The sequence below is a fragment of the Pseudophryne corroboree genome, assembly GCF_028390025.1.
Source record: "Pseudophryne corroboree isolate aPseCor3 chromosome 7 unlocalized genomic scaffold, aPseCor3.hap2 SUPER_7_unloc_8, whole genome shotgun sequence".
NCBI classification, from domain to species: Eukaryota; Metazoa; Chordata; class Amphibia; order Anura; family Myobatrachidae; genus Pseudophryne; species Pseudophryne corroboree.
The window spans coordinates 426769-436841 of record NW_026967617.1 but is presented as its reverse complement, the minus strand read 5'-3'; the positions used below and the strand labels follow the sequence as shown (position 1 = coordinate 436841).

The following is a 10073-nucleotide window of genomic DNA, read 5'->3' as shown; positions in this document are numbered from 1 at the left end:
TTTTGATTACTTAAGTTAACAAAAAAAAATGCATATAGCAAAGGATAGTTTCAATCTGCCTACCTCTGGGTTATGGGCCCAGCATGCTTCCATTGCAGTACTGTGCTGCACATGTAAGTGCAAGAGATCCTGAAGCACTCACTCATCATGGGAAAGTACCAATGTGTTTCTTCGTTGGTTGATGGAAGAAACATCTTACAAAAACTCTCCAGATTATTGACTTTTTAAAGTTTTTCTAGGAAACGTTCTAGATGTATGCTTATTAGCCTTTGTCAGTATGTACTTTTTACAAAGTGTCTCTGTGGCGCAATCGGTTAGTGTGTCTGGCTACTAACCAAAAGGTTGGTGGTTCAATCCCACCAAGTGACGTAATTGAACTTGTTATTAGATTTTGGTGATCTTTAAGTAGACAAGTCAAAATTTCAAACCCCCTTTTATGGTGTAGGGTACCTGGCCTTCTCTGATGTAATCAGAGTTAGATTTGATTCAGTGATTTTATAAAAACAGCTAGGAAGCACAATTTAGCAGTGGGTTGCAGAGAAAAAGAAATATGCTGGCAAAAAAATCCAATTGAGTGATTAAACAGCTCTTAATTTTCTGGCTTTATTTTTAAGCTAACAAATTTGTTCTCTGAAAAGTGTCCACAAAGCCAAGTCTCTGATTAACACCTTTGTAGGGATGGTTTTTCACCTATTACTAAATTAAATTTGCTTCATTGGAAAGGCAGCAAGATGCATCCTCATTTCAATGTCTACTGAAAAAATACGGGTTGACACCAGGAAACAACGCCACTGCATCCTTGCTGCTTTCTCATGTGGAAGTCTGTTTAATGTGAAAACAAGGTGATATCTAATTAGCACACAGGTAAGGAATTAAGAAAATCTTTATTTAAGGGTGAAGATGTTTCTCACAAAATCGTTGCCCCAATGCATCATTGAAATTCAAGCTGGAAAGATGATTTTAATATATCACGTGTACATTTTGTATTGCTCTTCTGGTGACAATGTAGTTTGTTTTTGTCAATTACCCTTTTAATAATAGGGTAAAGAAAATTTTGTGGATTTAAACAAATTAAAATGGTAAAAGTTATTGTACTTCAAGTAAAAATAAAAGAGCAAAAATATCAATCCCAGTTTTGATTACTTAAATTAACAAAAAAAATGCATATAGCAAAGGATAGTTTCAATCTGCCTACCTCTGGGTTATGGGCCCAGAATGCTTCCATTGCAGTACTCTGCTGCACATGTAAGTGCAAGAGATCCTGAAGCACTTACTCATCATGGGAAAGTACCAAAGTGTTTCTTCGTTGGTTGATGGAAGAAACATTTTACAAAAACTCTCCAGATTATTGACTTTTTAAAGTTTTTCTAGGAAACGTTCTAGATGTATGCTTATTAGCCTTTGTCAGTATGTACTTTTTGTGAAGTGTCTCTGTGGCGCAATCGGTTAGTGTGTCCGGCTACTTACCAAAAGGGACGTAATTGACCTTGTTATCAGATTTTGGTGATCTTTAAGTAGACAAGTCAAAATTTCAAACCCCCTGTTATGGTGTAGGGTACCTGGCCTTCTCTGATGTAATCAGAGTTAGATTTGATTCAGTGATTTAATAAAAACAGATAGGAAGCACAATTTAGCAGTGGGTTGCAGAGAAAAAGAAATATGCTGGCAAAAAAAATCCAATTGAGTGATTAAACAGCTCTTCATTTTCTGGCTTTATTTTTATGCTAACAAATTTGTTCTCTGAAAAGTGTCCACAAATCCAAGTCTCTGATTAACACCTTTGTAAGGATGGTTTTTCACCTATTACTAAATTAAACTTGCTTCATTGGAAAGGCAGCAAGATGCATCCTCATTTCAATGTCTACTGAAATAATACAGGTTGACACCAGGAAACATTAACGCCACTGCATCCTTGCTGCTTTCTCATGTGGAAGTCTGTTTAATGTGAAAACAAGGTGATATCTAATTAGCACACAGGTAAGGAATTAAGAAAATCTTTATTTAAGGGTGAAAATGTTACTCACAAAATCGTTGCCCCAATGCATCATTGAAATTCAAGCTGGAAAGATGATTTTAATATATCACGTGTACGTTTTGTATTGCTCTTCTGGTGACAATGTAGTTTGTTTTTGTCAATTACCCTTTTAATAATAGGGTAAAGAAAATTAAGTGGATTTTTTAAAGAAAACTATACTGTCAATATACTATTAAAACAAATTAAAATGGTAAAAGTTATTGTACTTTAAGTAAAAATAAAAGAGCCAAAATATCAATCCCAGTTTTGGATTACTTTAATTAACAAAAAAAAATGCATATAGCAGAGGATAGTTTCAATCTTCCTACCGCTGGGTTATGGGCCCAGCATGCTTTCATTGCTGTACTCTGCTGCACATGTAAGTGCAAGAGATCCTGAAGCACTCACTCATCATGGGAAAGTACCAATGTGTTTCTTCGTTGGTTGATGGAAGAAACATCTTACAAAAACTCTCCAGATTATTGACTTTTTAAAGTTTTTCTAGGAAACGTTTTAGATGAATGCTTATTAGCCTTTGTCAGTATGGTCTTTTGCAAAGTGTCTCTGTGGCGCAATCAGTTAGTGTGCACGGCTATTAACCAAAAGGTTGGTGGTTTAATCCCACCCAGGGACGTAATTGACCTTGTTATCAGATTTTGGTGATCTTTAAGTAGACAAGTCAAAATTTCAAATCCCCTCTTATGGTGTAGGGTACCAGGCCTTCTCTGATGTAATCAGAGTTAGATTTGATTCAGTGATTTTATAAAAACAGCTAGGAAACACAATTTAGCAGTGGGTTGCAGAGAAAAAGAAATATGCTGGCAAAAAAATCCAATTGAGTGATTAAACAGCTCTTCATTTTCTGGCTTTATTTTTATGCTAACAAATTTGTTCTCTGAAAAGTGTCCACAAAGCCAAGTCTCTGATGAACACCTTTGTAAGGATGGTTTTTCACCTATTACTAAATTAAACTTGCTTCATTGGAAAGGCAGCAAGATGCATCCTCATTTCAATGTCTACTGAAAAAATACGGGTTGACACCAGGAAACATTAACGCCACTGCTTCCTTGCTGCTTTCTCATGTGAAAGTCTGTTTGATGTGAAAACAAGGTGATATCTAATTAGCACACAGGTAAGGAATTAAGAAAATCTTTATTTAAGGGTGAAGATGTTTCTCACAAAATCGTTGCCCCAATGCATCATTGAAATTCAAGCTGGAAAGATGATTTTAATATATCACTTGTACATTTTGTATTGCTCTTCTGGTGACAATGTATTTTGTTTTTGTCAATTACCATTTTAATAATAGGGTAAAGAAAATTAAGTGGATTTTTGAAAGAAAACAATACTGTCAATATACTCTTAAAACAAATTAAAATGGTAAAAGTTATTGTACTTTAAGTAAACATAAAATAGCTAACATATCAATCCCAGTTTTGGATTACTTTAATTAACAAAAAAAATGCATATAGCAGAGGATAGTTTCAATCTGCCTACCTCTGGGTAATGGGCCCAGCATGCTTCCATTGCAGTACTCTGCTGCACATGTAAGTGCAAGAGATCCTGAAGCACTTACTCATCATGTGAAAGTACCAATGTGTTTCTTCGTTGGTTGATTTAAGAAAATTCTTACAAAAACTCTCCAGATTATTGACTTTTTAAAGTTTTTCTAGGAAACGTTCTAGAATAATGCTTATTAGCCTTTGTCAGTATGTACTTTTTGCAAAGTGTCTCTGTGGCGCAATCGGTTAGTGTGTCTGGCTACTAACCAAAAGGTTGGTGGTTCAATCCCACCCAGGGACATAATTGACCTTGTGATCAGGTTTTGGTGATATTTAAGTAGACAAGTCAAAATTTCAAAACCCCCTCTTATGGTGTAGGGTACCTGGCCTTCTCTGATGTAATCAGAGTTAGATTTGATTCAGTGATTTTATAAAAAAAACAGCTAGGAAGCACAATTTAGCAATGGGTTGCAGAGAAAAAAAATATGCTGGCAGAAAAATCCAATTGAGTGATTAAACAGCTCTTCATTTTCTGCCTTTATTTTTATGCTAACAAATTTGTTCTCTAAAAAGTGTCCACAAAGCCAAGTCTCTGATTAACACCTTTGTAGGGATGGTTTTTCACCTATAACTAAATTAAACTTGCTTCATTGGAAAGGCAGCAAGATGCATCCTCATTTCAATGTCTACTGAAATAATACAGGTTGACACCAGGAAACATTAACGCCACTGCATCCTTGCTGCTTTCTCATGTAGAAGTCTGTTTAATGTGAAAACAAGGTGATATCTAATTAGCACACAGGTAAGGAATTAAGAAAATCTTTATTTAAGGGTGAAGATGTTTCTCACAAAATCGTTGCCCCAATGCATCATTGAAATTCAAGCTGGAAAGATGATTTTAATATATCACTTGTACATTTTGTATTGCTCTTCTGGTGACAATGTAGTTTGTTTTTGTCAATTACCCTTTTAATAATAGGGTAAAGAAAATTAAGTGGATTTTTTAAAGAAAACTATACTGTCAATATACTATTAAAACAAATTAAAATGGTAAAAGTTATTGTACTTTAAGTAAAAATAAAAGAGCAAAAATATCAATCCCAGTTTTGATTACTTAAATTAACAAAAAAAAAATGCATATAGCAAAGGATAGTTTCAATCTGCCTACCTCTGGGTTATGGGCCCAGCATGCTTCCATTGCAGTACTCTGCTGCACATGTAAGTGCAAGAGATCCTGAAGCACTCACTCGTCATGGGAAAGTACCAATGTGTTTCTTCGTTGGTTAATGGAAGAAACATCTTACAAAAACTCTCCAGATTATTGACTTTTTAAAGTTTTTCTAGGAAACGTTCTAGATGTATGCTTATTAGCCTTTGTCAGTATGTACTTTTTGCAAAGTGTCTCTGTGGCGCAATCGGTTAGTGTGTCCAGCTACTAACCAAAAGGTTGGTGGTTCAATCCCACCCAGGGATGTAATTGACCTTGTTATCAGATTTTGGTGATCTTTAAGTAGACAAGTCACAAAATTTCAAACCCTCTGTTATGGTGTAGGGTACCTGGCCTTCTCTGATGTAATCAGAGTTAGATTTGATTCATTGATTTTATAAAAACAGCTAGGAAGCACAATTTAGCAGTGGGTTGCAGAGAAAAAGAAATATGCTGGCAAAAAAATCCAATTGAGTGATTAAACAGCTCTTCATTTTCTGGCTTTATTTTTATGCTAACAAATTTGTTCTCTGAAAAGTGTCCACAAAGCCAAGTCTCTGATTAACACCTTTGTAGGGATGGTTTTTCACCTATTACTAAATTAAACTTGCTTCATTGGAAAGGCAGCAAGATGCATCCTCATTTCAATGTCTACTGAAATAATACAGGTTGACACCAGGAAACATTAACGCCACTGCATCCTTGCTGCTTTCTCATGTAGAAGTCTGTTTAATGTGAAAACAAGGTGATATCTAATTAGCACACAGGTAAGGAATTAGGAAAATCTTTATTTAAGGGTGAAGATGTTTCTCACAAAATCGTTGCCCCAATGCATCATTGAAATTCAAGCTGGAAAGATGATTTTAATATATCACTTGTACATTTTGTATTGCTCTTCTGGTGACAATGTAGTTTGTTTTTGTCAATTACCATTTTAATAATAGGGTAAAGAAAACTAATACATTTTTAAAAGAAAACAATACTTTCAATATGCTATTAAAACAAATTAAAATGGTAAAAGTTATTGTACTTTAATGAAAAATAAAAGAGCAAAAATATCAATCCCAGTTTTGGATTACTTTAATTAACAAAAAAAATGCATATAGCAGAGGATAGTTTTAATCTGCCTACCTCTGGGTTATGGGCCCAGCATGCTTCCATTGCAGTACTCTGCTGCACATGTAAGTGCAAGAGATCCTGAAGCACTCACTCATCATGGGAAAGTACCAATGTGTTTCTTCGTTGGTGGATGGAAGAAACATCTTACAAAAACTCTCCAGATTATTGACTTTTTAAAGTTTTTCTAGGAAACGTTTTAGATGAATGCTTATTAGCCTTTGTCAGTATGTACTTTCGCAAAGTGTCTCTGTGGCGCAATCAGTTAGTGTGTACGGCTATAAACCAAAAGGTTGGTGGTTCAATCCCACCCAGGGACGTAATTGACCTTGTTATCAGATTTTGGTGATCTTTAAGTAGACAAGTCAAAATTTCAAATCCCCTCTTATGGTGTAGGGTACCTGGCCTTCTCTGATGTAATCAGAGTTAGATTTGATTCAGTGATTTTATAAAAACAGCTAGGAAGCACAATTTAGCAGTGGGTTGCAGAGAAAAAGAAATATGCTGGCAAAAAAAATCCAATTGAGTGATTAAACAGCTCTTCATTTTCTGGCTTTATTTTTATGCTAACAAATTTGTTCTCTGAAAAGTGTCCACAAAGCCAAGTCTCTGATGAACACCTTTGTAAGGATGGTTTTTCACCTATTACTAAATTAAACTTGCTTCATTGGAAAGGCAGCAAGATGCATCCTCATTTCAATGTCTACTGAAATAATACAGGTTGACAGCAGGAAACATTAACGCCAATGCATCCTTGCTGCTTTCTCATGTGGAAGTCTGTTTAATGTGAAAACAAGGTGATATCTAATTAGCACACAGGTAAGGAATTAAGAAAATCTTTATTTAAGGGTGAAAATGTTTCTCACAAAATCGTTGCCCCAATGCATCATTGAAATTCAAGCTGGAAAGATGATTTTAATATATCACTTGTACATTTTGTATTGCTCTTCTGGTGACAATGTAGATTGTTTTTGTCAATTACCATTTTAATAATAGGGTAAAGAAAATTAAGTGGATTTTTGAAAGAAAACAATACTGTCAATATACTATTAAAACAAATTAAAATGGTAAAAGTCATTGTACTTTAAGTAAACATAAAATAGCTAACATATCAATCCCAGTTTTGGATTACTTTAACAAAAAAAATGCATATAGCAGAGGATAGTTTCAATCTGCCTACCTCTGGGTAATGGGCCCAGCATGCTTCCATTGCAGTACTCTGCTGCACATGTAAGTGCAAGAGATCCTGAAGCACTCACTCATCATGGGAAAGTACCAATGTGTTTCTTCGTTGGTTGATGGAAGAAACATCTTACAAAAACTCTCCAGATTATTGACTTTTTAAAGTTTTTCTAGGAAACGTTTTAGATGAATGCTTATTAGCCTTTGTCAGTATGTACTTTTGCAAAGTGTCTCTGTGGCGCAATCAGTTAGTGTGTATGGCTATTAACCAAAAGGTTGGTGGTTCAATCCCACCGAGGGACGTAATTGACCTTGTTATCAGATTTTGGTAATCTTTATGTAGACAAGTCAAAATTTCAAACCCCCTCTTATGGTGTAGGGTACCTGGCCTTCTCTGATGTAATCAGAGTTAGATTTGATTCAGTGATTTTATAAAAACAGCTAGGAAGCACAATTTAGCAGTGGGTTGCAGAGAAAAAGAAATATGCTGGCAAAAAAATCCAATTGAGTGATTAAACAGCTCTTCATTTTCTGGCTTTATTTTTATGCTAACAAATTTGTTCTCTGAAAAGTGTCCACAAAGCCAAGTCTCTGATTAACACCTTTGTAAGGATGGTTTTTCACCTATTACTAAATTAAACTTGCTTCATTGGAAAGGCAGCAAGATGCATCCTCATTTCAATGTCTACTGAAATAATACAGGTTGACACCAGGAAACATTAACGCCACTGCATCCTTGCTGCTTTCTCATGTGGAAGTCTGTTTAATGTGAAAACAAGGTGATATCTAATTAGCACACAGGTAAGGAATTAAGAAAATCTTTATTTAAGGGTGAAAATGTTTCTCACAAAATCGTTGCCCCAATGCATCATTGAAATTCAAGCTGGAAAGATGATTTTAATATATCACTTGTACATTTTGTATTGCTCTTCTGGTGACAATGTAGTTTGTTTTTGTCAATTACCATTTTAATAATAGGGTAAAGAAAATTAATGGATTTTTAAAAGAAAACAATACTTTCAATATGCTATTAAAACAAATTAAAATGGTAAAAGTTTTTGTACTTTAATGAAAAATAAAAGAGCAAAAATATCAATCCCAGTTTTGGATTACTTTAATTAACAAAAAAAATGCATATAGCAGAGGATAGTTTTAATCTGCCTACCTCTGGGTTATGGGCCCAGCATGCTTCCATTGCAGTACTCTGCTGCACATGTAAGTGCAAGAGATCCTGAAGCACTCACTCATCATGGGAAAGTACCAATGTGTTTCTTCGTTGGTGGATGGAAGAAACATCTTACAAAAACTCTCCAGATTATTGACTTTTTAAAGTTTTTCTAGGAAAAGTTTTAGATGAATGCTTATTAGCCTTTGTCAGTATGTACTTTTGCAAAGTGTCTCTGTGGCGCAATCAGTTAGTGTGTACGGCTATAAACCAAAAGGTTGGTGGTTCAATCCCACCCAGGGACGTAATTGACCTTGTTATCAGATTTTGGTGATCTTTAAGTAGACAAGTCAAAATTTCAAATCCCCTCTTATGGTGTAGGGTACCTGGCCTTCTCTGATGTAATCAGAGTTAGATTTGATTCAGTGATTTTATAAAAACAGCTAGGAAGCACAATTTAGCAGTGGGTTGCAGAGAAAAAGAAATATGCTGGCAAAAAAATCCAATTGAGTGATTAAACAGCTCTTCATTTTCTGGCTTTATTTTTATGCTAACAAATTTGTTCTCTGAAAAGTGTCCACAAAGCCAAGTCTCTGATGAACACCTTTGTAAGGATGGTTTTTCACCTATTACTAAATTAAACTTGCTTCATTGGAAAGGCAGCAAGATGCATCCTCATTTCAATGTCTACTAAAATAATACAGGTTGACACCAGGAAACATTAACGCCAATGCATCCTTGCTGCTTTCTCATGTGGAAGTCTGTTTAATGTGAAAACAAGGTGATATCTAATTAGCACACAGGTAAGGAATTAAGAAAATCTTTATTTAAGGATGAAGATGTTTCTCACAAAATCGTTGCCCCAATGCATCATTGAAATTCAAGCTGGAAAGATGATTTTAATATATCACTTGTACATTTTGTATTGCTCTTCTGGTGACAATGTAGTTTGTTTTTGTCAATTACCATTTTAATAATAGGGTAAAGAAAATTAAGTGGATTTTTGAAAGAAAACTATACTGTCAATATACTATTAAAACAAATTAAAATGGTAAAAGTCATTGTACTTTAAGTAAACATAAAATAGCTAACATATCAATCCCAGTTTTGGATTACTTTAACAAAAAAAATGCATATAGCAGAGGATAGTTTCAATCTGCCTACCTCTGGGTAATGGGCCCAGCATGCTTCCATTGCAGTACTCTGCTGCACATGTAAGTGCAAGAGATCCTGAAGCAATCACTCATCATGGGAAAGTACCAATGTGTTTCTTCGTTGGTTGATTTAAGAAAATTCTTACAAAAACTCTCCAGATTATTGACTTTTTAAAGTTTTTCTAGGAAACGTTCTAGATGAATGCTTATTAGCCTTTGTCAGGATGTACTTTTTGCAAAGTGTCTCTGTGGCGCAATCGGTTAGTGTGTCTGGCTACTAACCAGAAGGTTGGTGGTTCAATCCCAACCAGGGACATAATTGACCTTGTGATCAGGTTTTGGTGATATTTAAGTAGACAAGTCAAAATTTAAAACCCCCTCTTATGGTGTAGCGTACCTGGCCTTCTCTGATGTAATCAGAGTTAGATTTGATTCAGTGATTTTATAAAAAACAGCTAGGAAGCACAATTTAGCAATGGGTTGCAGAGAAAAAAATATGCTGGTAGAAAAATCCAATTGAGTGATTAAACAGCTCTTCATTTTCTGCCTTTATTTTTATGCTATCAAATTTGTTCTCTAAAAAGTGTCCACAAAGCCAAGTCTCTGATTAACACCTTTGTAGGGATGGTTTTTCACCTATAACTAAATTAAACTTGCTTCATTGGAAAGGCAGCAAGATGCATCCTCATTTCAATGTCTACTGAAATAATACAGGTTGACACCAGGAAACATT

General features: G+C 35.0%; 2 non-coding genes across 2 annotated transcripts; both read left to right on the top strand.

Moving 5' to 3' along the window:
• Window positions 1-3743: 3743 nt before the first annotated feature.
• On the top strand, window positions 3744-3817 carry TRNAS-ACU (transfer RNA serine (anticodon ACU)). The gene has a single exon. It is a non-coding gene; the product is annotated as a tRNA-Ser (tRNA).
• A 5765-nt stretch (window positions 3818-9582) lies between these two features.
• On the top strand, window positions 9583-9656 carry TRNAS-ACU (transfer RNA serine (anticodon ACU)). The gene has a single exon. It is a non-coding gene; the product is annotated as a tRNA-Ser (tRNA).
• The last annotated feature ends 417 nt before the right edge of the window (window positions 9657-10073 follow it).